The 26,149-nt window shown below is 40.2% G+C and overlaps 1 protein-coding gene across 15 annotated transcripts in view; it reads left to right on the top strand.

Moving 5' to 3' along the window:
- Nucleotides 1-26,149, top strand: part of ARPP21 (cAMP regulated phosphoprotein 21) — a 196,392-nt gene that overhangs the window by 37,882 nt on the left and 132,361 nt on the right. For 12 of the 15 annotated variants that reach the window (XM_030446436.1, XM_030446451.1, XM_030446445.1 and 9 more), the window contains exon 2: nucleotides 18,599-18,713. The exons of 1 other annotated variant lie outside the window; for it this stretch is intronic. The gene's annotated coding sequence lies outside the window, so the exon portion shown is untranslated. Of the gene's footprint in view, nucleotides 1-18,598; nucleotides 18,714-21,890; nucleotides 21,989-26,149 lie in introns of those variants that run through there. 2 more of the 15 variants (XM_030446449.1, XM_030446438.1) reach the window with 2 other exon arrangements.

The raw sequence follows: 26,149 nt of genomic DNA, 5'->3' as shown, positions 1-26,149 counted from the left end.
TTATCTGTGATGGAAACGTATCACAAAATCTTTAAAAGACTTGATTAACAATTAATGTACAGTTAAAGTCATGCCTCATTTGTTTGTATGCATCTCTGTGTGCATGTGTGTGCACTTTTGAGCCCTGTATTTGTGATTTACAACAACAACAAAAATTTTGTAGATGTTCCTAATGGAGGGAGTTGATAATTTAGCATCTGGCCATTGTAATGATCCCATTTTGGCAAATAAAAAGGAATTCAGTGTGAACTGAAAAAAAAAAGCTGTGAATAAGAAAACATCAGTGACAATGAGCAATTGAAAGCAATAGATTGTAAACACCAGGAAGGAAATCTGTCTTGCTGGAAAAAGAAAAGAAAAATGTTAACTTTACAAGGAGGCTTTGGTAAATAATAAAAAATAAATGGATAACTAAATGGACAGAATAAATACCAAATAGAATGCCTGAAGAGAAATTCTGGTATCAGCAGCATTCACACATGTTGATATTTGTAAGATAATGAAGATAACTGTCTGGTTATGTATTCTGTTTATAATTTAGTTTGTATTTCCTGTTACTTTGAAACCAGACAATAAAAGAAATGGAAGAACACAGCAGCAGTTTTTTTGGTAGAAGGCTGTTCTTTGTGAATCTCTGTGGCCAACTGTGTATTGATGTCTACAGTTTTGTTGTTAAAGAAATCATCAGTCATTGTGATATAGTGCTGGATGCACTTTTCAGCCTTACATTGTGACTGCTGCAGCCCAAAATACAGATACAATTTATTTTCTAAGGTTATGTGTTATAGAAGTTAACTGACAATTCAATAACTCAGCAGCCTCCTTGAATATAATTTCTTTATATTGTCTGGCTCTCATGAGGCAAAATGGAAAGAGGAAAACCCAGCTGACATGCAGAGTTCCAGATAGTGTTTCTGCGTCTTTTCAGGAAATATCCTAGTGAAGTATCTCAGTTAAGTAGTACAAAATTTTATCAACTCACAGTCTTGGCTCTGCCATGGTTTGTGGCAGATTCAAGTCTGAAGTGACTTTTTCAGATTCTTGCAGTCCTGGAAAAGAAAAATGTACTTTTAATTAAACTGAAGCATGTATGCATACAGCTATCTCTTATTTATCTCTGTACTGGTCAGATTATGAAAGGCTAGAAGTGGCAAGCCAGACTGCATGTTTTGAATTCAGAAATCTGAAAGCATTCTAATTCTGAAAAGTACATGAAATTATTTTGAGCAGAGATTGTTTAAAGACAAAGCAGTTAAAAGATTTGAAAAACTGTTATAATGATCTTTAACACATGTTGGACTTTTCAAGGCTGATGAAAGCTAAAGCCCTTTCAAAGTTTTCACAAATGCTATCTATTTTTCTTTAAAAGATAAAGAATAAAAGAGGTGGCTATTAAAAAGCAGGTCCGGAGATGTATCTCAACAGCATGACTCATGCTCCTAAAACTCATTCTGTGCCTGATATGTCAACATTTGCTACCCTACATAAGCCTGTAGCTTGCTTTTTTATTGAAAGAGGAAATAAGACTTTTAAAGTGGGACATAGGAGACAAGACTTTTGTGGCATAAATGGCCAGACCTCCAGCTGATAGTGTTAGCAAAGATTTACTGAGAGTTTAGGGGGAGTGCTGCTGGGCTGTTAGCACCACTAAGCACAAAGTGCTTCTTGTTAGTCGTGTGTTAGAAGCACCGGCCATGGAGAGTAATCCTGGTTCTGTGCTTACAGTGCTCAGGGATCCACAGAACCAGGGCTTCTTTCTGGATAGAAGAGATAACACAGGGAGGTAGCTGTGGTGTGGTACCAAATGCTTGCCTGATGTCTGAGATTGTATGATTAAGCAAGAAAAGGAGGGGGAGTTTCTAACTTGTGTTTGTGGATGCACCTTGATGCAGATGTGTACATAGACCTCTTCAAATGTGCCTGGGCCAAAAGGTTTGGAAATCACAAAGCAAGCAAAGGTCCATTCTTTTATCTAAAACATTATGAGGTTCTTTGAAATACTCCCATTTTGGAGATCTGAACATCTCCTTAGGAGGCTGCAGCCTTCAGACATGTCCACAAATACTCCTTTGAGTTGCTACTCATATTAGTAGCTGCCTTTGGTGAAAAATATGCTTCAGTAAATCATGAAAAGGATAAAATAAGTGAGTACAGATTCCCACTATTTTTTTTTGCCTAAGGTGCTTCACATATTCCTCCAGCCTTAAATTAAGGATACCTAATACATACACAATCTATGTGATTATACATACAAGATGTTAAAGTGTCATTTAGCAATAATTAGTTTTCATGAAACAACTGAAAGCTCAGCATAGTTTTCTGAATAGCTCTCTCTGGAGACAATCAGCTGCTTCACTAGGGTTCAGTCTCTGCAGTGAGCTCATTTTCCTTTCATCTTTTGCCTCCCAGAATGAAAGAATAAAATTGAAAAATATAGAAAACTGAAATGTGAGGAAGTTACAAAGTGAAGAACACTTAGCATACAGTCAGATTACATGAAAGGATATTGACTTTATAATGCCACTGATCTCTTACTATCCAAAACAAGAAAAGGCCATTTTTACTATTTTGCTGACAGTTGTGTTTTTTATGAAGGTTAAACTCAAATTTTACTGCATTGTCAACTTCCCTATGTTCAATATTAATGTATATACATGAGTACACGAAGAAAACATTTTTTTTCCAAATATTTGAATTGAAATTACAATATGTGCCACATAATAAAATAGTGGGATGTCTGCAAAAGGATCTAAACAACTGCTCTTGAAAAAGAAAATTGCATCTCAGTGATCTGTTAGTCTTTAACACAGAAGAGAGAGGAAGGAAGTTTGATGGCTTTGTGTGACTCAGGCTATGATCATCTACAGCTTAGCCACTGGTGGCTTCACTGTCACCGGGAGACCATGAAGAGCCCAGGGAGAGCATTCAAGCTTTTCTGTGTGGCTTGTGCACACTTCTTTTCATGTTTGTTTCTTGAAATATTTAAGAACCTTGTTTTGAAGTGTGCTGTTGAAATATTGGCAATCTTTCAAAAATGCCTCTTTTATACTAGGCAGCTTTTAGGGATTTTGGCACTAGCAGTAGTGAGATGGTGAAAGGGACATCAAAATGCAGGCTTATTGGTAATGTGCATTTTTGACTAAAAATATTCATTAGTAATGTGATGAATTAGAAATCATTAGGAATGTGATGGGGAATATTAAAAAAAATGTTGATATGTTGTTACATGCCTCATGAATACACTTTCACCTTGAGTAACCCATATAGAACAGAATCTTAGAGAGGATTTTGTGCAGTTTGAGGGTATTTCAGAAGAGAACAGCAATGAATAAAGGCACAGGAAAGCTGTCACATGAAGTGAAAAATTATTACCTTAGAAATAAGAGTCAGAGATGACATAAAAGTACATCAAGAGCAGTGAATGGTCACATCCAGGTAGATGAGGAGCATGTGAATTGCAGCACTGGTAGGATCATAAATGAGGATCTCTAACATTAGAAAACAGATACTCTTTGACATGACATCAAATTTCTATAGGGTATTGTTAACAAAATTCATACACTTGAATCTTGGTCATTTATATGGATTAGGAAAAGTATTTTGAGTCTAATGCTAGCAAAGAGCTTAGGAAGAGTTATGTAACTCCTTTAGATCACTTCAGGATTAGAGGTAGGATTCTGGTAGGATCAGGTCTGCTATAGTGATTTCTACGTGTGTATATGTTTGCACATCTCACAAATGCCCCTTCCTTTACAGAAAATATAAGGACAGTAAAAAAAAAACCCAACATCCCAATACTCCTTCACCTGCCCTCAACCCCAGAAGCCACCTCATTTTTAAAGGCTTTTTACCTAGAGAGAGAAGAAATTTCTCAATTAAAATTGTTCCTGAAACAAGGATATAGCACACTATAAATACTGGAGATATTTCTAGCTATCAAACAGTCTGGACAAGAAGACCAGTATAACTTCACTTATTCAATCCTTTAATCCTCCTGAGTTGCAAGACCTTGCTAATGTGACTGTTTGCATCTACATAACACCTATTTTTTTATTTTTCTTTTTTTGTGAGGTAGAAGGGATCACCTGAAAAGTCTAAAGTAACAAGACAACAAACTGGCAGATAACACAAGAGAGGTGATTTTTATGGTTTGGTGCTGTATATGTGCAGCCTGCCCTGGCATATGTCATGACAGGACAATGAGTCTGTGGAGCACAAGGATGGTTGAGAGAGTTTTGGAGACTGTGACCCCTCAAACTTGTTGTAGTGTTGATTCTTCCAGACAGAGGCTCTGACACAGATCTTCTAGAAGGAACCTATAGCTGGGTTTTGTCCTTGAAGGAAGCAGTAAATTTGCTCCAGGAAAAAGCCATCCTTTCCTCCAGCCTGGCAGAGAAGGCTCTACGGGTTCTAGTTGCAGAAATTGACTACATTTCCCTCTATTTGACAATCTCTTGACAGAAGAATAGAGAGAAAAAAGGAGATGCAAGTCCTTATGAGGGTCTTTTTAAAAATGATCAGATAGGAGGGAAACTTTCTTGTGGCAATTCATATCAAATAATAGCAACAAACACTTTCAAAAAGGACTGAGAAGCATGCAGAAAATGAACCAATTTGCCTTCTCAATGAACATTTATGGTCTGCATTCTATCTTTTGAATATTATGACCTTCTTAGAACAAAAGAAAGGGGAAGGTGACACACAAGTAACAATTTGTTTCCTTTTGTGCGGAGTTAAATGGAAAATGCTAGGTTTTCCCAGAAACTGGAACAAAACAAAGCATATTTATTCATCCATTTATTTATTTATTTTCTGTGGGGAATTAGCTGCATGGATTGTGTTTGTATTCTGTGTATGACATTCTGGCATATTGTTCTTTTTTGTTCTCAAATTGGTTTGCTTTCTCAGCAAAACTTGTATTGTTAACAGTGACTTGTCATTTATCTCCAAGTCCTTTCTAACTTCATGGCTGATCTTTTCTGCCTTTGAGTAAATCATATTTTAAAACATAACTTCACTTGGAATTTTTCAGTTTTTCCAGCTGCTGTTTCTGATCTTAACAGCTTGCTGAGGCTATTTCAAATGTTTTTACTGGAAAATAATTCTCTCCAGACGTATCACATAGCTAAAAAACAACACAAAAGAGAATTTAAATTACCTCAGGGAATAATCCTAGAAGAACACTTACTGCTGAGTATCAAGTAATAGTTTAATAGTACTCCAGAACAACAAATGAACGTATTCTTCTGTTCCTGGGACTCTATGTGCAACTCATCACTTGGAGAGCTGGAACTCAAAGTTTTTGATTTCATCAGAAACTGGGATGTGTTTGCAAAACAGATAGTTCCTCTATTGCAAAAATAAGATCACCTTCTATTTCAGGTGCAATAAAAGCAGTTGAGTACTGACTTGAAAAACTAAGTTACTGTGCCTTAGAAGTAATCTGTTATCAACATAGCTCGTACCTCACAGCCCACCTATATGGACAGTGTTTTACTGCTGCAACAGAGCAATTGTTTTGGCTTCTAATCATTTGCTTTCTTTTCTTTTTCCTTCTGGCTCTCAAGGAGGTCAGCAGTAACATCTGTTGGAGTTAAGATACACTGCAGTGACTTTCTGATACCAGAGCCCTGTGGCATATTGGCTATGCAGAAGTAAAGAGATAGGCTTTTCTCTCTACATGATCTATAACACTGTGCTGCTAATTCAAGAAGAGTGAACTATTTTTAGAGGTTACCAAATGACTCAGAATAAAGAAGCAATTGTATAACAGATGCAAAACTGAACATTCAGATTATCTGACTGTTAAAAAAATGGGGGAAATCAAACTTATTTTAGTTCAGCTGAAGGGAGTAGGCTTCTTTAGCAGCATCTCGAGTTAATTTAAAGCCTGTTCCTGAATATAGAACCTTTGGTACCATGAGATACAGATGCTTTAAAAAACAAACAACCCCTTTCTGCGGATGATGCTGATAAATATGAATTTTAGTGCAGGAAATTTATGCCAATGTTTGATGTTGGCTGCATTGCACCTAGAGTTTTAAATTCCATTATAAAGTGCTTATCTTATTAAATAAGGAGTTTAGTAATATTCTTAGATAGTTGACAGGCAAAACAAGATCAACGATGTTTTCAGAGAGAAGGAAAATTATGAAAATCAACATGACTGAGTACGTACTAAGTCGCAGCTCTGTCAGGATCATGGGCTTGAGATTTAAGTTTTAATAAAATCTTTCTCATACTTTATTGATTACCACTACTTAAAATTCACAGGTTCCCCTCAAAATGCTTCAGAAATATTGGAAGTGTCACTAAAAATTCAACACCTGGGAAGTTTTGCATTTGAGTTTAAAAAAAAAATACTGCAGTGTTTACTCTTAAAAACTGAGACAATGTCATAGCCTTAATATTTCAGCAATTTTCTATGGCCAATATTAGGTTCATTGAATGTAATTAAGATAGAAGTTTTTCATGGCATAGGAGGAAATAAGCAATTTTTTAAACATAGCTGATGCCATATAACACTGCTGTTAAGATGGGTGGTAAAAATTAGGCTCAGGTAAAATCCGTACCATAAATTTAGCAGGGATTTCATTTCACCCCAGCTGTCAAAATTCTTTTTTTTTTCTACCATATGGTTTTAGAGGTACTATTAGTAGTGAAGTAATATATAACCTGATGTGAGCATGCTAAGGTGGAGCCACAGGATGGATTTAGTAGTGGTTACCTTTGCATATTCAGCTTTGAGAAGGAAAAAAAAAACCACCTACATACACAGAATGAACTAGAAACACTGACAGACTGGAGGAGGGCATACCCTATTTCGGCTGAGAATGAGGGCTGATAGCAAATCCAAGCTGGCTGAGTAGAGAGGTGAAATTTTTCCTGCTGTGTTGGATTTTTCAGGTTAATATGGTGGAGCTCATCACTGCTTCTGTGCTAGAGGAAGGTGCTAGAGAAGCTGTAGCTTGCAGGGCTGTAGGGAAGGAACAGAGCTGTGGCAGTTACCAGAGCTGATCTCTGTGTGTGTTTCTCATATTTGTGGTACCCAAGTCCATACAAAACTCTGCTAAGTGAACAGGAAGCAAATTCAGTTTCACTGCATTTTTTCCTGCTTGGCTTTCTAACTGATGAATGAAAATTAATCTGGAGAAACACTAATTGGGTTTGACACCACAAACACAGAAGTAATGGAAGCAGGTTTCTCAGCTAGGGAATCTGATGATCTAACAAGCTGTCTCTATGAGATTAGCCAGTTTAAGGTCTTGTGACATTATTCATCAGTTTTCTAACACGCTAATCTTTACAGTACGCTTCTCAATTCAATGTTGTATCTCCTTCTCTAGCTATGAGCTCTGTTCTTTTATACCCAAGATAATGCTTCTTATTAATTCACTGAAAACGAGCAGCAAAAAAAATAGCACTCCTTGGCACTTTACCCTTCCTACAACATCTCTGAGGATGTTCATTTCACATCGATGTCATTTAATCGTCAGTGGCAAGATGACCAGATGAATTGATCAAGAAGGCATCAGTAAGTATTTATAATTGGGTACCTGGGAAATTTGGCAATGCTGAAATAAGTTTCATGCAAGAGAATTGGTCTAATGTTATTGTATTTTCTGGAATTTTCAAGCTGTGGAAGTGTAACAGTTACGTTCCCAGGTGAAATATCAAAATTGTGTGATTAACAAATTCTTGGTTCTTACCAACACAGGAGTTTGAAAAAGGCAAAAGGGTCAGAATGCATTTAATTCCATGCTGTATTGGTGAGCATGGCAAGAAAAGAGTGACAGAACTAATGCAGGTGGCTAAATAATACAGGACATATTCAGGCATCATTAGGATTGCAGCAAAGCATCACTTGTATATTGTCAGACTTTAAAATAATCCACAATTCTTGTGCTAATTTGTACTACTTTTTGTGATAATTCCTCCTTAGTGTGAAAAATTCTTATACTTTGAAGTATGTTGCTTTTGTATGAATCTAAAATAATGTAATGCTATCATAGAATGACTGCATTTAACTGAAAAGGGAAACATTAGCCTCAGTTGCAGGGACACAGGAGTTGCAGAGAGAAAATGTGCTGTGATACTCTTTGCTCATCACAGAATTGTAAAGTGGAAGAAAATGTGTTTTATAGGCATGAATAAAAATAAACAAATGCAATGCATCTAACAATATTTGTTTGCCTTGGAACTTTTTCACATTTTTTCTTTTATGATGACTCATGAGCGAAAATATCTGTTCCCATGTTTCAAGAATTAAAAAGTTTCAACCATTATTTTTTGTCATTCATTGTGCAAATGAATGCTTTGAGTATCATAGGAAAAGCTGTTCACAAATAGAGCATTTCTCAGTTTGAAAATACTTTGTCCTATACAGTCTTATTTAGGCTAGACCTATAAATAGAAATCAGCTGGGAAGAAATGAGTTTACTATGCACAATCATGCTGCTTTATTTTGCTACCCAGCTACTCCTGGTAAGGCTGAAAAATAGTTAATGGGCAATCTGTAAGATCTTGCAAGATGACATTTGGAAATCCTGCAGTCATATTAGTCATTAGCCATGGCAATATTCTGCCATAAGGCAATGAGTCAGACGATTGATTAGAGAGCCTCATCATGAGATACCCTCCGGCATGAATACAGAGAGAGGGAAAGGAAAAGGAGAAAGGAGAGTACAAGGGACACAGGACAGGAATACACAGGAATAGAAGGGCAAAAAAAGTCTGAAGGAGCTTATTTCTTAGAGGTAAAGGGTAATGGAGAAGAAGCAGGCAGTATGGAGCCAAGTGGGGGTTGGTCTCTTTTCGCAGGCAACTCTCAGCAAGACAAGAGGGTACGGTCTTAAGTTGTGCCAGGGGAGGTTTAGGTTGGACATTAGAAAGAATTTCTTTATGGAGAGGGTGATCAGGCATTGGAATGGGCTGCCCAGGGAAGTAGTGGATTCTCCATCCCTGGAGATATTTAAAAAGAGACTGGATGTGGCACTCAGTGCCATGGGCTGGTAACTGCAGCGGTAGTGGATAAAGGGTTGGACTTGATGATCTCTGAGGTCCCTTCCAACCCAGTCGATTCTATGATTCTATGATTCTACATCATGAAGTCTGAGGACGAACAAGACCTCACACTTTGTGGGTTAAGTCCAATATCACTGGAAAATTCTGGTTTTTCTTCCTCTCTTAGCTTGACTTCTTACTCTAGATATGAGGCAGCTGTCGGCCACCTTCTTCATAGGTGTTCAGTAAAAGTTGTAGAGGAGTCTGGCATTGAAAAATTGCCTAGTTTTAATTCCACCCATTTTCTCATATGGATGTGTGGATATGTATAGCTTTACCAGCTATCATCATGTTTGCTGAGGAGCATCAGCAAAACAACCAAGAGTGCACAGAAGCTGACAAAAGGCCTACAGGGGACACTGGAGAAATGTTCACTTCTGAAAAAATTGCTGGGCACTGCAATTAAAAAGAAAGTGCTCAGCTGTTGAAGGGGTTGTGATGCTTTCTACGACTCCCCTGCTGCTGTTTTGGAAAAAAACATTCCACTTTTGGCTGTGATGCTCAGGTATGCAAGGCTGGGTGCCTACCCCATCCCTGCAGTTTTAAAAGCTTGCAGCTCCTGGTGAAAGAAAAGCAGGACATAGAAAAGACAAGTTTTATACAAATAGTATGAATGACAAGCACAAGAAGAAATCACTTGTACAGCTAAGATTTTACTGCAGCACCTATTTTTTTAAAAATTCATCTCCCTAATGTGTGGTTTTCTCTATACTAGGGTCTGATGACTTAAAGACCTTATTTGCAGTATTTCCCAGTGTCTGGGTCTGTCTAAATCAAATTCATCTAGGTCCTCAGGTGACACACAGTTCTACTGAAAATTGATGACCTTTGTAATTTTACTCCTGTGGACTTAATACCAGTACGCTGGCATGCAGGGAAGCTATTGGTAAGATACTCTTTATCAAGATGCTGTCTTTTATGGGGTTCACTGGCTTTCTGGGTCTGCAAGGCTCATGTCTCTTTTTAGGCATTTCAGTAAAGGGGTTCCCAGTTTTGTTTATGTTTATAGGAAAGTGATTACAGTTATAATACAGGGAAAAGCTGATCTGTAGTGGGGTTTTTTGGCTTATTTTCCAAGTATTCTGATTTGTATGAAAATACTCTGCCTGTGATAAACACTTCCTATAACAACTTTATAAATCAAAATGAATAATTTATTGTTTGTGTTTTTAAAAACTGTGTTAATCAATAGCAAACATTTCAAAAGAATACATACAGATGATCTTATTGGCAAATGAGATTGCTGCTGAGATCAATGTAAAATTCCCATCATCTTAAATGAGACTATTTTCAGACTGAGATGTAGGAGTTTACATCTTTACAGAGTGCTATTATGTAAACTCATAATGATAGATAGCCCTCTCCCAAGAGTTACAATAGCCACAAGAAAGATCAGAAGAAACAGATGTGAAGAATAAACAAAGGCACTGGGAGATGGGTTAAATTGCCCAAAGTTATCCAATAAATAAAAGCTAGAATCAGGATCAGAGCCCTGATACTTGAAGTCAGAGTCATCTGGCTACTGCTTAAGTGTGTTGCCTCATGTGCTGCTTTCTCAGGTGATACATGGCTCCTCTTTCTTGGGCTGTGGAGATCTCATACAGCGTGTAACAACAAAATCAATTGTAAGAACAAGCTTCTGTGGATTCCTCCCAAGTGCCACTAATTACTTCTCCTAGTGGCATCTCACCTTTCTCTCTGCTCTGTCACCATACTGAGGAAGCGCTTCCTCTCTCTCTCATTTACTTCTCTGAGCCACAAAGCATTTCTGACATTGACAGAAGAGGCAAAATAGAGAGAGGGCTTTATGCCTCATGCTCTCATATCATCAGTGGATCACAGGGCCATGTAATACAGTTACAAATTTGCAACAAGGCTCCTCTTCATCTTGCTTTCAAATCGTTCAGTAAATCTTTGCTTCTTCTTAAAGGATCTCAGAGAGCCTTTGTCTGGGGGAATGTGGGGATATAAACACTTTTAATTATGTTAAACAACTAGATTTTCATTACCTATATATGGCAATAAAAAAAATATTGTGGAAAGCCAGAGAGCATAAGGATAATGCCCTATGTCATTAGTGGACTGTAAACTTATCAGAGTTTGGGCTGTATTAGGAATGGGCCATAAAATTGTAACTGCAAATCCTCATGCCACTTAATAAGTTGATTAATTTTACCTATTCTTACATTATCAGCAACCTTCTCCAGTTGTTTTAAAAATATATATAAATATCAGCTCAACTGCTTTATTATATTTTTGTGTTGCTCTGTGATGTCTCATTACTTTTATGTAAGTGCTATTACTAATAGTCAAGTACATGAAGAAGTTCAAGGACTATACCATTTTCCTTAGACTACAATTATTCCTGGATAACACTGGAAAGTTCATAGGCTTCCCAGATGAATGTGTCTAAACACAGCAACTATTTTACATGGAAACAATCATGTTTTGTTTCCTGCCTACTGTGGTTCATTATTCACTGTCTTTTCAGAAAGGCTATCTGCAACATAAACCATTAACAAATAAAACACAATTTGGGGTCATGGCCCAATCTTTCCAGAGCATATAGGATGTCTCTTATGCTGTTCAAAAAGACATTTAGTTTGCATGCATTCAACTGGCTCTCAGCAGAACTGTTCTGAAATTTCTTGATGGGTATGTAAATGTGGCTGAGGAGGATAATCCAGTCCCATGTGAAAGCTGGGTGCTCTCTGCCCAAAATTCTTGGGAGTCTTTGAATGTAAGCTGATTTATCCTGTAGATGTAATAGTCCAGTACTCCTGAGTCAGCAACAAAAGATGGACAAGCTTAATAGCCAGAGAAAACAGAATCTTGAATCTTGAGAAAAATGGCTTTTAGGAGCGTTTAATCTATATACCCAGAGCAGTTATACAATATGTGAGGGCAAATGGTGAATCCTGAATCACATGCTGATAAAAGATGGAGTAGCACAGAAGTTGCCACTGTTTTTGAATGCCAAATAAATAAACTTCATTAGAATTAGAAAAGTAATGTTATTCCTAGCCCTAGTTTCTCTGCATCTGTCTCGCTTTTCTCCATCTCTGTTATTTGATAAATTTCTGCCAGAAGCCTCCCTGCCTTCTGAAGCTTGGCTTCTAGCTACAGATTTAAAAAAATTATAGAAATCTTTCAGGCTTTTGCTTCATAATATATTCCTAATAACTTTTTGTAGAACATGCAGCATGCAAGACAACAGTAAAGAGAATGGAAGAAATTATTTTCCTTCAAGCTTTGGTTTCTTTTGAAACTCCAGAACATTCCCTGACATTAGGGAGTTTCATAATTCACATAACTGAAATGCTGATGAGTAGTAGCCTTGGAATGAGATCTTAACTGAGAATAGTAGGATGATCATATAGTTTACTCTGTGTGCCTTCAATCAGACCCTGCAAAACTTTTTTATTGCAGTTGTTTGCTCTGTAGGACCACATAGTTGCTATACCCATGAAGAGGTGTTCAAAAGCAGACAAATGTATGTTTATAGTCTCTCAGGATTTTCACAAGGCTGGAGCTACACTGTATTGTGTTGTACTGAGCTTTCAGGGAATTATTTATTTTAATGTGCCTCTGGGATTTTCCATGAGGCTGGAAACTGACTAGAAATTTAAACCATGTAGTAGTAACAAGAAAACAAACCAAATTTGAAAGAGAACAGGCTTTTCTCACAAGAAAGCCTATTTTCTTATCTGTTCTACCAGTAGATCTGAAGTAGGAGAGTATAAAGGCAACATATAGGCAAATGGCTCTGGCAAATGAATCATCATCTCTCTCGTTGTCCCATGCTTGGTTTCAGTGAATGGAACATTCATACCTGGCTATCCAGTGATTCAGTCATGACAGGATGTGCTTTTCCCCATTTGAGACTACATCCCTATTTGGATTATGTATATATTTGCATAGATATTGGCTCTTGCTTCACAAACAGGGGAGACACATAAAAAGAAACTTCCCTTGGAATGACAGGATATACATTTTTTTCATATGCACCAGTTCCCTGTAATCTTCAGGTCAAGTTTACTAGCCAACAAATCAGGTGAGAGTAGCCATATTTTTTAATTAATATATTTTTTTTTCCCTGTTGCTGTCAGCAAATTTACATTTGGTTGCATGAACACAATTTCTGTTGGCAGCACAGGCACTGAGACCTGTACAGCTTGTGCAGACTGCAGTCTGTATCAGTGCTTAAACACTGAGATCTGAATTACATTGCTAGGCTATTCAGTGCCCCCACAATGTCTTTCAAAGTCTTTTAGGCTCTGGTTTATTGTATTACCTTTGTCAGTCTGCAGTGCAGTAATTTATATTTGTCATGACTGCCCTTCATCTGGTGTGGTGCAGCCTTGGTCTTTTTTGTCCTGTCTTTTTTTATCAGTGGAGAAGTCCAGTATTTTGAATAATTAAATCCACACAAATGGTTGATCTTGGTGATGCAGCATACAACTCTAAGATGTCTGGTGTAAAAGCCATATCTTTTTTCTTCTAGTGTTTCATTTGCTTGAACTAGATTAAAAAATTGGTGTCATGAAAAATTAAAGATGATAATAATAGGCATTATCATCCTGTTTACTACATGCTGCTAATATAGAGAGATTTAGATTTCTCCTGAGGAACGGTTTGATGTATATTTGTTTTCAATTAAATTTGCATATGCCGCTTTAAAGAAAAAGTTACTCTATTTATCTCTTTATTTGCTTTCACTGAGGAGGGAATAAAAGTTCCATACTTCTCCCCCTTTGCTGCATCACTGCAGGAGAGCCCCATATTGTGCACCATAAAGAGATTGGGAAGCTGGGTAATTAATCATGAGCTTTTATGTAATAAAAAGTTTAAAATTCATTAGCTTTATATCAGAGTGTTATGAGGAAGAACATGTTGTGAATGAGAGGGAGAGCCTTATAATTAAGGAAGTGTGTAAATAATAATGAAAGTCATTAGTGCCATTCAGTTTGTAAGAATGTCATAATGTAATTGGAGCATTAAAGTGAAATTTGCGATGACAAACATTAGCGATACAAAAGAGAGAAAATGTGGTTATCTTTAGTTTGACAGATAATGTCAGCTTTCTTGCAAGGCCCAGATGGTGCACAGGGAAATGTTATGAACATTTTTATCCTAATAATTTTATGATGTGATATTTGGGAATACAATGTCACAAACACACAGGGAGGTTTGCATTTGTCAACCAACAGTACCTTGCAAAGTACAGAGCCCAGTGCAAGTGGAGCAATAGGTAGGGGAAGCTCTGACATCCATGCAAGATTGTTGGTGCAGTAAAGGTGAGGTGCAGTGCAGCACAGTGTGATGAGGCTGTTAAGGTTTCTGTCTGTCTTTCTCTCTCTGGATATGCAAAAAAAAAAAAAAAAAAAAAAAAAGGCAAAACAAAAGAGAGGGGGAGGGAGAAAAGGAAGAAAATGATTTAACAATTATGCAGGAAATTATATGATGCTAAAATTGGACCATGTTCTGCTCTTTCAATAAAGGGACTTCCTACAGTACTGCTCATTGCAAAGGCTATAATTTTAGGGCGTGGAAAAATGTAGATTCCAAACAAAAGAAAATTTAAATATGTCTAGAGAACAAGGCAAAGTGAAACAAAAAGAAGGCAGCTGGAGAAAATTTGTGGGAACTGTATTATTTTAAGGTCAGTGACTGAGAAATAACCATGCTTAAGACTCCATGACCTGAAAGATTCAAGACCTCAAAGTGCTGGAAGCTTAAGTGTCTGTCTTTGTCTTCTGTCCATGAAGTGCAGCATTGTGGGACTTCATACTGCTCTCATCCTTTTGTGTTGAAGAGACCTGATTTTTACATAAGCACTCATTCAATATTGTTATGTCTTTCCTGTGCCCTCCTGGCCAACATGAAGGTTGATTGCAAATCACTAAATTGGTGTTAATCAAACTCATAGCCAGCTAGGAGTCTTAAGAAATGAAAAATGGTCCCAAATGAGTGAAAGGAGAGAGGTGAGAGGGGCTGGAAGGGAGTATGTTCTGCTCACAGGTAAGGGACATGTCTTAAGGTTGTAGTGGCAGTCATACAGGGGAATATAGAGCCTCAAAAGGACAGTGCAGTGAAGCTATCTCCACACTTTATCAAATTATGTCAGTAGGATCTTAAGCCATAGCTCCTTGAAAAAACCTCTAAGACTCCCCAGTTGTGTGACAGTGGCAACATTTCTGCAAGTTTTAGCACACTTGTAGAGCTAGAAATGTTTTTCAAATGATGCACAGGAGGAATTATTCTGTGCTTAGTGTAGGGCTGCTGCTGTTGGGATCGTTTGGTAGGAAGGTCTCCAAAGTTGAGTCACACTGACTGTGCTGTGACTATGCTTACATCTGTGCCTCTTCTAGTAATTTTTACTGAACATAAACAAAGCTAATGCAATGATACGTAAGCTGTAAAAAAAGGCTGTCAGATACACTGCCTCCAGCAGTTTGTCAAGTGCTGGTTTTGGAAAGCATGATTTAGCACAGATTGGGGTGTTTGGATTGGTTTTGTTGGTTTTTTGGTTTTGTTTTTTGGTTGTATTTTTTTTTCAGGTTGTTACTGTTCTTTGGCACATCTTCACACTCTCTGCTCATAAAGCATAACATAAAGTATATATATAAAGTATAACATAAAGCATAACATAAAGTAGCTGAAAATCATCACCAAATCTTATCTGCTCTTTAGGTGTGCTGGGAAGAATGCTACACTTTTATACTTTGCTTTAGACAAAGGGCTGCAATAAATGCTTTTCTTGGTGAGATCTTGCTGGGAAAGTGTTTTGTGCTACTAAAGTTGTTTGTGATTCTTACAGCTTCTATGCCCAGGACTGTAACTACCCTCCTGCAGATGATTTTTTTGTCGTATGTCTCCTTAGAGTCACTCATACTTGTGAGCCAAGCAATTCCTGAGCCTTAGGTGACCCTGAGCCACTGGATTATTAAAGCTCATAAATCCTATTGAAAGATTTTGGAATTTCCTCGGCTTGATTTCTTCCCTACAGTACTCTAATATGTGTAGGTAGTGCACATTCCCCACAATGAATCACAGATCTCAAGATAAACAATTCACTGCATTCCCTGCCTGGGACTCTCCTTCCTCCTCTTTTTTCTCAACATTTTCTCTCTGGCTCATCCTAACACCACAGCTCACAACATTCTTGCTGACTCTCCTTTTATTGCTTTCTCTTACTCACCACTGCTTGTTTTCTCTTTGCCCTAATGTGAACACTGCACAGGCATATAAAAAATACTGTGATGCACATGCTTCTGTCCAGAGCAACTGAGAGCTGCACACTACCTGAAGTTCTTAGGAAACTGTCATGGCTCTTTTAATGTTGTCTGCAGTATGACTGAGTCAGAAGGATACCAGTTTGAGCCCCCTGTGTGGCCTTTGGATCATCTTTTTGAGCTGTCAGCTCCCCCTTAGCCCATGAAACTGTTCGCTGTCCCTCCAACATTGTGACCTGAAAGTCTCACAGTCCTCCTGCCTATAAACTAAGGAAAAGGCTACAACATAAGAGACCATTTGCACCAGTGCTAGCTGTCAAGGCTGGAGTTCAAATTCCTGCTCATCTTCTATTTAGAGTGACAGCTGAGCAGGAGCTAGTTTCTGATCTTAGGGGGAAATCAGACAATTTTTTTTTTTTTTTTTTTTTTTGGTGGGGTGAGGAACTCCACGCAGGAATATCCTTTTCAAGATATACAGATATGGCACATCAAACACTTTGGGATTTCTAAAAGAAACTAAGAGGGGATTTGAAATGTCAAATACAAAGAAATGATGCTTTGCTTTTAGTGGGGAAAAAATACCTTCCTCAGCCCTTCTAGCAACAGATTATATTTTTAAAGGGTTATTCATTGATCTCCTCCAAAGAGAGAGTCTTAGATTTAGGTACTTGATCTTAATCCTAATGAAGTCCATTGTAAAATCCTCACTGACTTCAGTGGGAATAGCATAAAGCTTCACATATTTTTATCAAATCTGAGCTGGAAGTACAAGCTGTACACAAACTGCTTGGTTAATTTTCCTTTACTTGTGATGTTATAGCTGGAATAGGTATTTCAGCTTTTTCTGAGAAGTGTTTGAAACTAGAGCAATTTCCTTATGTTTACATATCGCTAAGTGACATTTTAAATAGAAGCATGGTATTTTTAAACCCATCAGCAAATTATGTGTGATTAATTTGTTTGTAACACACAGGACATAAAAATGGGGAAAAAATTAAATAATAATAAAAAACTCCAGCAAAGAGTGACCTCTTTTCCAGAAGATTATGATAAATATAACAGCAGTTAAGTTACTATACTGTAGTGACTCAATTTGATTCATTCCATAACTTCACAACACAATAGGCTTTGTATGCTAGCTTTGTTTTTCTGAGGCATAATAAATGTGCAACCAGTCATGCAAGTTTTTACCAATGCATTAAGAAACACTGCATGCCTTCTATCATAAGAACCTCCTGTGACTGCAGAACTGCACAAAGCTCTGCATGTTTATCTGATATCGCAGGCTTCCAAACTGATCACAGAATCATAGAGTGGTTTATTGGCTGGAAGGGACCTTAAGGATTATCTAGTTCTGACCCCTTGAATGGGCAGGGACACCTCACACTACACCAGGTTGCTCAAAGCCCCATCCAGCCTGGCCTTGATGTCAGTTTTTGAGAGCTCACTAAGGTTTTCTTGACTGCTAAGTGAAATTGAGAGAATATAGTTTCAAAGTGTGATGGCAGTGAACAAATATTACAATCTGTTGTCATGCTTTGACAATACCTCCAGCTGAAGCGTTTGGTGTTGCCTGTTATAAATTTGTGTGCATAGAGCAGATGCATGTTTCACTGCTGTGGGGTGGTCGTTTTGTTCAAATGCACTTTGCAAGACCAGAGTCCCAGAAAGCATGTGCTGGGAGTTAATGTAATACTTCACTCAATAAAGTATTTGGAGAAGTAGGTTTCGTGTCTTTCTTTTTTTCCAATTAGCCCTGAAGACTGGCTACACAACAGAAAGAAAAAGGTCTGAAGGTTTGGAAAAGTTTATCAAATTCTGCCTGTGCTTCAACACACTGCTGCTGCTGACTTCCATGAGGCTTAAATGCATCCCTCTGTATGCAAATTGGCACAGGCAGCAGTAAACCATTGCCAATGTTCCCTACCTCTTAGATCTGATGATAGTGATTTTTTTTTTGCTGCAAGGAAAAGTTCTGAAGAGGGGATGTAGTATGCATATTCTCTTAGATTCATATCTGTCTCCAAGAAGGTCCAAGACAACTTCTCAGCAAAGAGAGGCAATTTCACTTCTCTGCACATGCTGTGTTTGATGCTGCTCACCATTCTGAATCCAAGTACCAGCTTGCACAATACCAAGAACATACTGGGTTTTTTTCCTGAGTGAAATAGAGTGTTCGGTGCTGCAGTAACTGGCATTTTTAGCATTTGGTAGTTTGCCCCAAGCACATCCTGCCACATAGGAGGGAGTGGAGTTAATTGCAAGGTCTACAGCTTGGTTGAATTTTTATCTTCTTACAGAGCTGACACGTAGCTTCGGCACTTCCCACTCTGAAGACGCCCCAGTATCACAGCGGTGGCAGACGAGCTGTGGACACGAGGCTGTTTTACTTGTTCTCTGTGTCTAATGACCGGGGTAAGGTTTTTTAACAACATTCACTCCCCTCCCTCCCTCTCCTATTCAGACAGGTGAGTTGTGAGCTGTCTAGTGAGGGCAAGAGCCAGTACTGCTTTAATGTCCAGATGCAGCCTTTTTTCTCTCCCTTAGGTGGGTACCCTGCTTGGGAGGGAGGGGATGTGGAGCAGCCAGGTGAGGTCCCTGAATTTCAGTGCAAATCAATTATCAAAATAATTTTGATAGCCGTTTTTTAGAATGAGCTTTAGCCACCGTGGAGGCGGCTGAAAGAACACTTCAAAAGAAAGGAAGTGGTTCTGCTCCAGTCACCAGCTGTTGCATGCTGCAGTGGTGCCACATCTCACCTTTCTTCAGCTGCAACTTGTAGCACACTGTGCGCGGATATGTCAAATAATGAAATCAAAAGTAGACAGAACCACACGCAACCATCCTAGGAATAAGCCACATCAGGAGGTGCATTAGAGGAGTAGGTTTTGGTGTGCCTGGCTGAATGCCTCTGATGATTAGAGGTGTGCACCAGCAGCCTGCTAATGCACACCTTGTTGTGTGTGGTTCATTGCTCGACGTGTTCTTCCAGTCTGATTCCAATCAGCAGTCTCTAGTAAAAGCAGGTGTTCATTTCTGAGGACAGAAAGGGATTCCAGGGGTGTAAGGGTAATACCTACTAAAGCAAATGTTTCAACCTCCCAGCTTTCTGTATATTGTCCATGTTTGACTGGTACAGGAGTTTTTCTGCAATCTTTAATTGTGGCAAACAATTGTCTTTTGTAACAAGGATTTTCTGAAAGTACATAATGAAAGGAGTGCGTTTTTAGCTGTGTATTTTAAATAAGAATTGTCTGTCTGCGGGAGTTGGGTTATTTGTATCGCTGTAGACAGAAATTATGACTATGTTTCATAGGACCTTGCTGTTTTGTATTTATTGACTGTTTATTTTTCACATATAGGATTACTAATTGCAGCTAGACCCAGACGTTTCTGTTTCCTTTCAGGTTTTTGTAGTAGAGGGCATTGTACCAGGTGCATGGTTATTCACAGAGCATGCATTTCCAGCAGCTGAATTGCTGGATCTGCTCTAAATGATCTATGGCAATTACATTTGGGGTTGTACAGCTATAATTTTACTGCATATTAATAGCCACCTAGCAAAGAGGTAAATGCCCTTTTCTCGGCTGGGTGCAGAATGAATGCCTGGATGTATTCAATTCGGTAAAACGAGGCTTGGTTTTTAAACAGATAGCAGGGGTTTTATGTATTGGAAATGCGATTGTTGGTGAAATGCCTGTTTCCCTCTGCCTTGATGGGGTGCAGTGAGGCTCCTAGAGAAATACCATCAAGCCAGATCCTAGATGGAGACATGCTGGGAAGGGGGAGGGGGAGGAAGGAAGGGGATCATGTGCCCCATTTTAAGTGGCTCATCTACTACCACCCAAAATCTGCTTCTTGGTTTTTTTTTGGTTTTTTTTTTCTTCTTCTGCGTGTGTTTTTAAAATTTTTGTCCACCCTTTGCAGAAGCTTGGCTGAGCACTGCGGATGCTGTCAGGTCCCACCAGCCAAATGAATTAAACCCACCCCAGACCTTTCCTAAAGCTACTCTCTGGAGTCAAGGGCTCACTTGCTTTTTTTTTTTTTTTTTTTTTTTTGAGAGAGAGAGAGAAAGGGATGGGGGCGATGGGGAGTGGGTGGAAGCAAATAACAAGGAAGCGGAGGAGATTAATGAGCTTTCTCCTTATTAGCCCTGATCGGGTGCTTTGTCTCTGCTCCCGGCTGGGGATGGGCTGACAGAGAGGGCATGAGGGCGGAGAGGGAGGGGGGGGGAAAGAGTGTGACTGCAAGGGTCGGCGTGCGGGAAGCCACTCACACGGGCGGCCAGGCAGACGTACCCACCCCACACCGAGCCAAGACAGAGCCCTGCCGGGCGGCTGCTCGCCCCGGCCCGGCCTCGCAGTCAGCGGGCGGCGAGTGTCTGCTGTGTGGAGTGGGGTGGGGTAAAGTAAGGGGGAAGGGAAGAGAGGGGGGGGCGTCGAGTACGCGCAATGGCGGCGGAGCCAAGAGCTCCTGTGAGGCGAGCGTTGGCGCGGCCGCGGCACCAGGAGCCGGAACCGGAGCCCGAGCCGGAGCCGAAGCGGCGGCGCTGAGCGCAGCGAGCGAGGAAGCGAACGCGGAGCCGGCGAGGAGCGACACTAAGCGCGCCGCTGTCTCCGGTCCGAGGCGCACCACGCTGCGTGGGCGGGGAGAGAGAGAAAGGGAGAGGGAGAGAGTCGCAGACAGACAGTAGAGCCGGGGAGCGCGGCAGATAAAGGACAGAGAAGAGGCAGAAAGAGAGGGAGAGGAGCGAGAGAGGGGATCCGGTCAGGCACGGAAAGAGAGACCCAGGGAGAGGAGAGGCAGCGCCAGAGGCAGGGCAGGCGACTGCAGCCCGGCGGCGGACCAGGGCGTCGGGAGCGGAGCGGGGAGAGGCGAGGCCAGCCGGCCCGAGGCGGGAGGCGGCCGGAGGGTCGGGCGGCGCCGCCGCGGCCATCGCGCCCGGCCAGCACCGCGGTGCGGCGGATCTCCTCCCGCGGAGGAGGCGGAGGCGGAGGAAGAGACCATGTCTTTCAGGAAGACAGGCACTGTACTGTAACAGCAGCGTATCCGCAGCCAAATAAACAAACCAGCCAACCAAAATTACCAAACAAACAAAAATATAACCCAAGCCACCAAGACGCTGGGGGCAGATCCCGTTTTCAGGCAAGGTAAAAAAAAAACAAAAACAAAAACAAAAAAAAAAAAAAGGAAAAACCAAAAAGAAAACAAAAAAGCCAAAGCAGAATCTGTAGACATTTGCGTGGCGTCATGTTCTTTGTTGTTGCGAATTTTTTTTTAAATTTTTTCTTTTCCGTTCCAGCATGTGTCTTCTGTCATGTCGTTGGAGTCATTCACCCCCTTCCTTCCTCCCCCTCCTCCCCCCTCCCTGTCTTCATCCCCCCCCCCCATGATCTTTTACTTTCTGAGGTCAGGGCGGCACGAGCATGTGAAGCGAAGGGAGAGGGAAATAGGAGCTGTGTGCATGGAGCTGGGGCTTGGGTTTATTACATGCGATGTGCAATTATTTATAGCAACTGCAGGATTCCATCTCTTAAGATGTGGTATTTACGAACGGGGAGGGGGAGGGCGGGCAGGAAAAAAAAAATAAGTGTATCATTCAGAGTCTAGCGGGACAGGATGACATTGGTGCTGAAGCTGGAGTCTCGCATGGGATCTCGGAGCGGCAGGGTAGAGGTGGTGAGAGCCAGGTGCGAGTGGAGGGCTTGCCGCGGTTCTCGGCGGGGTCGGTGGGGCTGCCGGCCCCCGCGGAGGGCACCGGCGGCGCCTTCGTCAACTTCGGCCGCCATCCGGAGGCGCGCCTGACGGGAGCCGTGGCGGAGGGGAGCCTCGCCGCTACCCTCAGCTCCGGGGCGTGGAGGGAGTAGGGGGTGGGGGGAGTCGGGCTCGGATGGTGAGGTGATGTGGCCGGAGATGAGTCTGCGGGTGGCAGCAGTGCCCTCACCTCCGAGCCCGTTATCCGGCAACCGGGCGAGGCGAGCGCCGAGGGGGGAGGTGGGACGGTCGCCCTCCTTCCAGTAGTGGTGTTAGCTTAATGTAGAAAACTGTAAAAAAAAAAAACCCAACTTTTACTCTCTGAATTCTGAAAAAGATCGAGGGATACGTTTTAGAAAGCCGTGCTTTGCTGGAGGGAAAGGCTGGGTTTGTTTGACTGGCATTGTTCTGAAGGGTGGCGATCTGAGGGGAACAGATTTACTTGATGCTTCCTTAGGATGTCTTATGCATGCAGTGAGAAAGGATCGCAGTCCAAGGATTCGCAGTCATATTGTTAGGTATCCTACCAGTCTCTCCATAAAAAGTAGTTAATGTTACTCCGCTTGGTGTAATTCTGCTTACTTGCAGCGTGTGCATTTCGACGATACCGCTTGTAGGTCTAACCAAGACGTGCTCATCCAGGGCAGCCATTGCTCAGCCTTGTTTAATTGTTGTTTGGGTGTTGTGGGTCTCTTTGCATTCATTTGCCGTTTCAGCCAGCGGGGGGAACACGCTCATATTTCGGGTGCGTTTTCCCGTGCTAGGTGTGTCTTTGCGCCTCCGCTCTCCCTCCCGTCTTTACGCTTCCAGGTGTGTGCGGTTTTGCTTAAACTCATCCCGCTGCCTTGTGGCATTGCTGCGAGTGTGCTGCGTTAAAGAGCAGCACAAATGTTCTCTTGATCACCTGTTTGACTTCTCTACCATCGCGTTGAGCTAGATGCATGGCCGGTGTGCGTTCTTTTAAATGGCACATGTAAATTTTAGGCAAGTACCTAGCAATTGAAGCTGAGGGCGATGGGGAGGGTGGGGAAAAAAAAACAACAACAAAAAAACCCTGCAAACTGACCTGCAACTTTTCAGTCGGATAATTTAACTGCACGCTGATTTTTGTTTTAGCAGTCTTCGTCACGGATCGAGGCAAGTTTGTGTGCACAATTAGGCTTGCAAATTGCTAATCTCGCACTGACTTTGCTTCTCAGTTCCCAGCTGGGCATGGTTACCTTTAGAGCTGTGGTATCAGCACTGTCAGAGCATGCTCCGGTGGGGAGATCGGGTGTGTTCTATTTTTAATACTATTTAATGAAGATGCTTCTCACTCTGCAATATACGAAGCATAATGGAAGAGCAGAGCGATGATTGGTTATGGATACTGGAAAAGGAAAAATGCAAAGGTAAAAATGGAAATCCCTCGAATCTTTCTATTAGATTAATGAAAGCTGTGCAGAGAGGTGGTTTTAGATCAAATTGTTCTGCTGTGTCTAAGATTATTTTTTAAGAAAAAAATCTTTGGAAAAGTTGTATGAAACAAACTATAGGTAGGAATTCTTTTTGTGCGCTTGATACGTCTGATTGTATTTGGGGGTGCTTAAGTTGAAGAAGAATATTAAATTTTAATTTATGTTGAAATGTCTTATAGTGGAATAGCACTAAGGAACCTCATAACAATATTTTTTCTTGTGCTAACCAGTTTTAGCAACCAACTGTTTATGTTTATATTGGTAGTGTCTTGAAGCAGGAGTTTTGAGTTTTTATTCCTTGTAGTAAAAGTTAATTCAGTTGATACTAAGAGTCATTGTTGCATGTAGTGCTTGCAGAATGTAAGCAGCTGTCAATCTCTAACGATGTGTATGTAAAGGGAAATACCTATAGATAACTACAGCATATGCTGTTGTGCAAGAGGCATGTAGATACTTTTGGGAAGCTGCTTTGAGTTCGACGTGTCTGTAGTCAGAAATGCATTTATTAGCTATTTGCACCAATCCCTGCACTCAGAATCATACAGAGAAACTCACCTTGATTAAAGGTATTTCTATGAAGCAGGTGTATTTTTTTTTTCTCAGTTGCCTACAGTTTTACAGGATGGTGGTTTTAAGAAGTGTCTGAGTATCCCTCCTGCAAAATCCTTGTTCAGGCAATTATTTTTCTGTTATATGCTAGTCCTTTTGGCTGCCCCAGAGCTAAGTTTATAAGTGAGGATCGCTCAGATGAGTGTTGTACTGCATTGTATCCTTGGAGGAAAATTTACGTAAGGTTGATAGAGGAAGCATAATGTAATTTTTGACACAGGTGTAATGATAGATGGCAGAGAGAATAGTGCAACAGTCATATTGCAGTTTTGTCCTGCTGGAGTAAAACTATGGGCCAAATCATGTTTTCCTGATTGTGCTGTTTTCCCTGTGGGCTTATTCCTGGGGTTCTTTGCATGATGACAGTAAAATGGACTTGTCCTGATAACGCACTCTTATTAAACTGATTATCTGGGAATACATAAAAGAAACCTAAGAAGTTTCAAAATCCTCTGTGCTTTTGGCTTCCTCCCTGGTTATGATTTTAACAACTAACTCTAAAAATTTGGGATGAATGGGCGTGGGGAGGGAGAAAATGCACTAATTTTAGGATGACTTATTTACTGTCCACCTTTTCTCCTGTAGGCATCACTCTCACTAGAGTCAGTGGGAGCTTTCAATTTGAAACTGCGTCCAGAGTTTGGGTCAATGGTTTTATCAGTACTAAACAGATGCACAGGGACGTATCTTCAGCAGCTGTAAATTGGTGTAGTTCCATTGGTTTTAAGAATGGCATAGATTTACACCAGCTGGTACGTCCCTCTGCTTGTAACATGCAGGATCTGTAACCTGCATTGACTGATATTATCAATTTTGATGGCATTAATTTCAGAGTAGGAAAATCAATTTGGCAGATTGACAAATCCTTGTTTATAGGGACAAGTGAGGGGCTCGATCCAGTGAGTGCTACCAGTTCAGTTTATTTGCTCAGTTGTAAAGAGAACTTGTAACTTACATGGCTACTTAAAGGAAATGCTGTTTGTGTTAAGTAATCCATTTTCAAAAATACCATTAAAGATTGGCTGGTGGTGAAGGAATGTAACTACAGAGCAATAAACTTGCAAAATCCGTTTGTCCCCTGTTTATTCATTTATTAGATTTGAAGTTCTGTGCTAATGTTCTCAGCAGGTAGTAAGTCAAGCAAATGGGTGACTTTTTCTTCTAGAAGATTGAAACATTCATCATACAAGTAATACATTGAAAAGACTTTTTACATTCCAGAGGAGAGCACTTGATTCTGAAGACTTGAATGTGTGTAAACATTTTTGTATCTGTATGGTAGCATGCATTTCTAGGGTGCGTTTGGTTTTAATGAACTGCAATCCAGGTAAGTAAGATTTTCCCCATTTTGAGGCTGGGTAAATTGAATTGCAGATAAGTTATGCAAACCATGTGAGGTCATGCATCTGATTTTTTTTGACAGACACCGAATGAGACCTATTCCAGTCTCTGGTTGCTCCTGTGTGATAAGGCTGCTTCTTTAATCCTGGCTTTCGTTTTGTTTTTTGATTTTTCTGCTTAGAACACAAAATGGTAACTTTCAGAAACATGTAGACATAAATAGATGTACATGTTCATTTATTACAGTTACTTCCTTTTAATTAATTTAATGATGACTGCATCTAGCAAGGAAATACCTTCAGAACAAGTGTAGGGAATGAATTGTGTCGCATCCTATTTTTTGAAAAATACATGAAACATGCCTGTAAATTTGGGTAGATACACTTGTTACTGTTCATGGACAGGATATGTTTTTCTTGGGTCTTTGTTTAAGAAACAGACTTAAACCCAAGTCATAATAACAGCCGCTGTGGTTTGTGCTGGTGTCCATGCACTCAATCTATATGGTAAAACGACAATACTTTATGGTTTGATTAAGACACATTTTTTAAATTGAGAACATCCGTGATGGGTTCTTGCCAAGTAAGTCCTCATTTGTCAGTGAAGGTCCAAACCACTTATTTGTAGGACTTAAGAGCTAAACTGCTCATCATTTTATTAGATGTCTGAAGTAACTCCAGTTTTGGACTT

This window comes from Calypte anna, chromosome 2, assembly GCF_003957555.1.
Source record: "Calypte anna isolate BGI_N300 chromosome 2, bCalAnn1_v1.p, whole genome shotgun sequence".
In the NCBI taxonomy this organism is placed as follows: Eukaryota; Metazoa; Chordata; class Aves; order Apodiformes; family Trochilidae; genus Calypte; species Calypte anna.
Note: the sequence above shows the minus strand (reverse complement) of the source record. Positions and strands in the feature narration are given on the sequence as shown.